Source organism: Salvelinus sp. IW2-2015, linkage group LG15 (genome assembly GCF_002910315.2).
Source record: "Salvelinus sp. IW2-2015 linkage group LG15, ASM291031v2, whole genome shotgun sequence".
Taxonomy (NCBI): domain Eukaryota; kingdom Metazoa; phylum Chordata; class Actinopteri; order Salmoniformes; family Salmonidae; genus Salvelinus; species Salvelinus sp. IW2-2015.
In genome coordinates, this window is record NC_036855.1 from 60,953,726 (window position 1) to 60,961,216 (window position 7,491).

A 7,491-nucleotide genomic window follows, 5' to 3' on the forward strand; every position below is an offset into this window, starting at 1 on the left:
ACATGTGAAGTGGGGCCGAAGGAGACAGAGAAATAGTCAGGTCTACCATGACCTGGCCATGCTCTGACCATGCGCGTTCACATGAGAGAGCTCTGTTCCATCGCATATCTGAAGTCAATGTAATTCTCCGGTTGGAACGTTACTGAAGATTATGTTTAAAACAATCTAAAGATGTATTCAATACATCGTTTGACATGTTTCTACTGACTGTTACGGAACTTTTTGACATTTCGTCAGCTTTTAGTGAATGCGCTTTCTGACTTTGGATTTGTTTACCAAACACGCAACAAAAATAGCTATTTGGACATAAATGATGGACATTACCGAACAAAACAAACATTTCTTTGTGAGTCCTGGAGTGCATTCCGACGAAAATCAGCAAAGGTAAGTGACGATTTATAATGCTTTTATGAGTTTTGTTGACTGCACAATTTCGGGAACTGTATGGCTTCCTTTTGTGGCTGAATGCTGTTCTCAGATTATTGAATATGTGCTTTTGCGTAAAGCTTTTTGAAATCTGACACAGCGGTTGCATTAAGAACAAGTGTATCTTATTCTATGTAAAACATGTATTATATCAAAGTTTATGATGAGTATTTATGTTATTTGACGTGGCTCTCTGCAAATTTCTCCGGATATTTTGGAGGCATTTATGAACATGCGCCAATGTTAAACTGAGGTTTTTGAATAAATATGAGCTTTATCGAACAAAACATATTTATTCACTCACACACACACAAGCGCGTTTATCCCTGCTGGCTGACGGGGCCAGAGGGATGGGGGTTTACTTATGCATCCTAACCCTCCAATCAGGCTTCAGGGGCCACTTGTTGGAAGTGCATGTGTGTGCATGCACACATTCACACATCACCACCCCRGCGTGTGTGTGTTGAGTATCGRATTTTGATGTGTATGTAAGGGACTGCTTGCTGTGCTCCAGTGGATTTGCTTATGGAGGCTTCTCAGCCTGTGATTCATCACCATCCTGCCAAGTTACCCTGCCCAGGGCCTGAGCTAAACGCTCCACTGCAGAAGTGTGACAACTGCATTTACACACCCCAAATCCTTCCCTTTGCCCCTAACCCTTCACTGTTGTCTCTGTCTTTRTTTCTTCTCTCTGTCTCTCTATCTCTCTCCATCTCYCAGGTACACCTATGAGCAGTACAAGGAGACAGCTGATTGGCTGCTGGAGCGTACGCAGCACATGCCCAAGGTGGCCATCTGTGGTTCTGGACTGGGAGGGCTGGCAGACTTACTGGAGAATAGTGTAGCCTTCCCTTATAAAGACATCCCTCACTTCCCTCAGAGCACAGGTACAGTATACACACACAACCTTGAAGACTTATCTCTGACACTGTGTTGTGAGRCTGTAGCTTAACATCTTCACCTCAAAGCACATGACTACATTGCATAATAAAGTTCTAAAGCCATGTCATCAACATTGGTCCCAGGTGACATCATTAATGAGGGATCATGGTGGGTAGATGGGGGGGGTAGCTGGGTTGTTTTCCTACTCAGACGTAAGCTCTGGGGGACAGAGCTTAATCAKCCCTCAGGGGGTAGGGGAACTGGCCCTGCCACTGAGACACACAGGGAGAGGCCCACCTACTAAACACACACACCAAACTCCACCATACTGCACACCAGGTAGACTGGTCTGTTAGTGCTTTGACCTGCAACTGACCCCCTTTCCTCATCTGTCTCCCTTAATCCCATCCCATGCAGGGTAACATACGTGTGTGTGTTTGTGTGCGCGTGTTTGTGTGCAACACCTCGCCGGACCCAAATCTGGCAAGGAAGTTGGTGCATTTCAGTGTGAATGTGCCTGTGTACCACAAGCAGCCGGTGGCACCTTTAATTGTGGAGGACAGACTCATAGTAATGGCTGGAACGGAATGGCTGGAATGGAATGGTATCAAATACATCAAACACATGGTTTCCATGTTGTTGATACCATTCCATTCACTCCATTCCAGCCATTATTGTGAGCTTTCTTCCCCCCAGCAGCCTCCTGTGCTGTGCACGTGTCTCTCTGTTTGGGGAGCTGCAAGGGAAGGCCTGTGTTTGTATGCAGGGCAGGTTCCATTACTATGAGGGCTACAGCATTGCCATGGTTAGAATGCCTCTTCCGCTCTGAAACATAATGCAACGCACATACCATGCTGTGTATGCTATGCTTTCCATAAAAAGTATTTTGAAYACAAATTGCTGRAAAATAAAGACGTGCAATAAACATATGCAACTGATACTGTCTAAGCAGGACCTAAGCTTGTTACATAGTACTGTATTGGATTCTGCTGTGTCACTGTCCAACATGAAGCTCCTAGTGTCACGACTTCCGCTGTCACGACTTCCGCCGAAGTCGGCTCCTTTCCTTGTTTGGGCGGCGTTCGGCGGTCGACGTCACCGGCTTTCTAGCCATCCCGCTCCATTTTTCATGTATCCATTTTTTGTCTTGTTCCCTGCACACCTGGTTTTCATTCCAATGCATAGTATTTTATTCTCTGTTCCCCATCATGTCTTTGTGTAAGATTGTTGTGTTACGTGTATTTGATATTGTGGATATTGTTACGTGGCATTACTTTTTGTCTGTTTTGGCACACATATATATGTATTTGGTTTTGCTCGTCATTTTGACCGGAATAAAAAACTGCGCTTGTTCACTACACGCTGCTCCGCTGCACCTGACTTCACCTCCGATACACACCTTAACATCCGCCGAAGTTGGTCCCTCTCCCTGTTCGTTCGGCGGTCGAAGTCACCGACCTTCTAGCCATCGCTGATCCACTTTCATTTTCCGTTGTTTGTCTTGTCTTCCACACACCTGGTCCAATTCCATAAATTACATGTTGTGTATTTAACCTCTCTTCCCCCTCATGTCCTTGTCCGGTAATTGTTCTTGTAGTGCTTATGCACGGTATGCTGGGTATTACCGGGTTTTGTTTGACTCATTGTGTGTTCTGTTGATGGTGGGTTTATGGATAGATAAAAACAACACCGGTTGTAAATCAGTTTTCGCTCTCCTGCGCCTGACTTCTCTGCCGCCAGTATGCACCTCACTACACCTAGACTACTCTGACCACAGGGCTGGCAGATGACATTATAGTTTGTGACAGCAGTGAGCTTGCTGAGTCCTAAGTAAAGAACAGCTGATTAATGTGATGATGCTCTCTGTCACTCTAAGACACTGTAATGATTTTAGGCCACTCTGACTGCTGAAGTCATGTGTGTATTATATACACTGTATATTCTGGTGTTGTGCGAGGTGACATACCGGTGCATTGTTTACTATATACTGTATATTCTGTGTGTTGTTGCAGGTGACGTACCCGCATGTGTTTTATATATACTTGATATTCTGTGTGTTGTGCAGTGACGTACCCGGTGCGATGTGTTTATATATTACTGTACTATTCTGTTGTTGTGCATGAGTGACATACCCGGTGCATGTGTTTTATATATACTGTAATATTCTGTGTGTTTGTGCAGGGTGACATACCCGGCATGTGTTTATATATACTGTATATTGTTGTTGTGACAGTGACGTACCCGGTGCTATGTTTTACTCTGCTTGGGGGGAACATTGTAGTGACACACTGCAGGAGGACTGAGCCCTAAGTTCAATGTTAGTACATCATGTTGATCGAACCACATCAAATGCCAGGCCGGCCGGACAACCCTCGCAGGGGACACCAACGATGACAGGTGAGACACCTAAACTTTGAGACAGTCAAACAGATGCCTTTGATCTTCAGTGAGCCACCCAAACAACAGAGGCAAAATGACCATAAATGACACCTATTCTATGGGGTTCTATCCTATGCACTTTCTACTGTATTGGAATAGAGTGTCATTTGAGATTTGTCATGTTTGAGTCGGAACTAGCAATTCAAGTCCTCTAAGCAGTCATCGCTAAGCCACTGATAATGAGATGGATAACCTAAGTGGAGTTATACGATAATGAGTCATTTAGCTGTGATGAGCTTTATTACCATCATTAGGTGCTTTGATTGTTGAAGGTATGTGTTGGACTTTAAAAAAGTACACTTTGGCATGTGAGGTTTTGGGGTGTATGTTTGAGAGGCGTTCATATGTGTGTGTGATGGCAGAGCCAACAAGCCACCCATTCCGGCATAAGCTCACACCTCGCACCGCTGACTCTGGAGCTGCATCGAGGAAGGATAGGCACCAGGCTGCCAGGAAGCATTTCATCTAGGACCAAGGCTCACCGAGTGATGTACTAAGACATAGCTTGAGCTTTATGGTCGAGGACTTATGCAGATTTACTCAGTTGATTTCCCCCTTTTTAGAACTTAGGTATGCGCATAGACTTTAAGCTCATGTGAGGTAAGCATTGCCATCCCTAACTAGCTATGAGCGGCGCTTGTCAGTGGGTAGTTCGCTACGAGGGTCCCAGGGTGGCCTAAGCCCATATATTTTGATATGACTAGTCTTCTGACTGAGACAAATGCCAGAAAGGCTTCGCCTTCCCCCAAGAGCACTCTTTATCTGAAAGAGATGAAGCAACGCGCCTCGAAATATTTTGACTAGTTGACTCACTGACGGCCGACCTCGGTACTTAGGAGGGGAATGTAAAAGCCAGGGCCCCAAGAATGAAAATGAACCACCAAAGGAACTGTATTTAAACCACACTCAGGAAAGGAAGATGAATAATGGGATGCATATGGTAATTGTAACATGGGGATGAAAAGTGGAGAGTAGTCGTGTGATTTTGGACACGCCCACACCATGGCCCACAAGTCCAGAGATATTATTGAGTCCAGTGTGGGTCAACGTTTGAATGGCATGAGATGAGCAGAGATGTCTGTCACTGCTTGAGGGATACTACAAGTTTTGTGCGACCTGTATAGTCAAGAGGATGGGCAAATGTCCGGCCCCCTACTTACCTCCCTAGCAACCAACCAAGGCACYTCTCACACAGGTCAGGGAGAGTTTGAGAGGCAGGTTTATGGTGCCCCCTAGACTCTCAGGCTCCAGTTGTGGGTGATGGGGAGTGGAGTGTGAAGCTCAGGGTTGTGAGGTGCTAATACCAGTCACTGGAATTTGTAATACTATCTAACCAATGACACAATCAATAAAACACAGACGCACACATACACACACACAGAGGTGCATGCAGCTAGAAACAAACTAACKGATGTTAATAACAGAAAACYTCAGGTGCTCCTCTCTCTCAAACACACAACATCAGGTGACATCCCACTGGGCAKATACTGGCTGAATCAACAGTGTTTCCATGTAATTTTAATGTAACCAACATGGAATAGATGTTGAATTGACTTCTAGGCCCAGTGGGATATCTATGCTAATGGGGTCAGCTTCAGGGGTCACAGTTCAATTGATCTGAACTCTGAGTGTTGTCAGTTAGAGGGTAACAGGTTGACAGGGAGGAAGCTGTACATGTTATCCTTTGACATTACTCATTTTCTAGGTCTCCCCTTCCCCCGATCTTTCCCTTCCCCTCTTTATCCCCTGTCTTCACACACCCACACCCTCCTATATCACTTTCTCTCTCTCCCTCTGACCTCTCTCTTTTATCTCTGTCTTGCTCCCTGTCTCTCGCTCCCTCTCACTCAGGTATGAGTACAGTGCCAGAAGTGATAGTGGCTCGTCACAGTGGTCTGCGTGTGTTTGGCCTGTCTCTCATCACCAACCACGTGGTGTCAGAGTATGGCAGCCAGGACCGCGTCAACCATGAGGAGGTGCTGGAAATCACCCAGCGACGCAAAAACAGGACCTGCAGAAACTCATTATCAACCGCCTGGCCCGAATATAGATACACACACTATCTGATAGTTTTTATTGAACATCACTAAGGGCAGCTTGAATCCGAGAGGAACGAGTGTATCTGATTCCACACACTGTATCCAAATCAGTATTTGTGAGTTTAGATGTTTACAGCGCTACTTTACACACACCACTCTGTGAGAAACTCRGAGTTTACTTCTCCAGAGAGCCATGTTGATATGTGCAGATGTGTGTGACTGAGTTATTAATATGTGCCTGAGAGAGAGAGAGAGGACTTGGAATACAGTGTACTCAACTCCACCTTATTATTGTCCACAACTGATTATTCTTTCTTAAGTAATATCTTATTTTCTTGAAAAAGCTGACACTGATATTCCATTCAGTCCAAAGTCATTTTTGTAACTATCTTTGTAAAAATAAATMATTATATTATAGCACTGTTATCAGTTATAGTACTGACAGTATGGACAGTTTTAATTTATTAATATAAAAGTTTATTATTCTACTAACATAATGTATCTTTCTGCTTACTTGCTGTTCTTGCCTTGCTTATAACCCTGCGTCTCTTCTGAAAACTCTTGTGAAATTAAAGGCACCGTTCCGATCATGTGTCTACCTCTATGTTCAACTGCCTTTATATTCATCAATCTATTAATCAAATGGTTTGGGAAGTTAAACCAATATTGCTTCTCTGATCATGCTACATCGAAAGAGAGGGAATGGAGGAAGAGTGGGAATGGAGAGATGCTAGAATAAGTCTCYTTAATCCAAACAGGTGTTGGATGTTGTGGTGAAACTACAGAAGACAAGAAAGGTATCATCAATAACATGGATCAATAACCAAATGGAGAGAGGGATGGAGTTAGAAGGATAGTGAGGGACTAGAGAGAAATGATGAAGGGAGAAAAGGAGAGTTTTTCAGCTGCATAGAGGGGATGACTGGGGCAGGATCTACAGTAAGCAAAATGAACCTCTTGGTTTAGAATGAACTCCCTGAACACCCATCCTAAACACACACATGKCTAATYGACACACACACGTCATGCATACTCTCATCCCACATAGCTCTACCTCAACTATGMTMTTTTTTTTGTTTATCCATTTCAGAAATMAAATTAAAATGGTCTGAAAAGCCTCTTAAACACCTGCCAACATCTTTATGCCCCCTCCCTCCACCATGTCCCCTATTGTGTTAAAATGTGCACATGATCTTTTATTAATATCTGTCACATTCTAGCCATTAATGCTAAATATACAGATTACGTTTTTTTTTTATGACATTACCCAGATTGAAAAATGACTTTCAAATTATACATGGGGGGTGCAGTGAGAGTGGCATGCTAAAATAATACCCTCACATTCTTATCAGCAGATGTCCCCTTTTAAATGTAATGGCCTTTCTGAAGACCGGATGGTTAAATAAAGGGAGTAGGTCTGAGGGTCACTGTACAGTATGTGTGTTTGAGTCACTGTGTGTGTGGGTGCGTGCATACATGTGTGTGGGGACATTTTTGTGTTCAGGTGTATATTCACGTGAGAGCTGATCAGTGGTCCATCTACTCAAACTACTACACCCTACTCTCTCTTCCAATCTCTCTATCGCTCCCTCTCCCCCTCTCTCTCTCCTCTCCCCTATCTCCCCCCTCTCTCCTCTCCCCCTCTCTCTCCTCTCCCCCTCTCTCTCCTCTCCCCAGAGAGATCAGAGCAGAGGGAAACACTCCT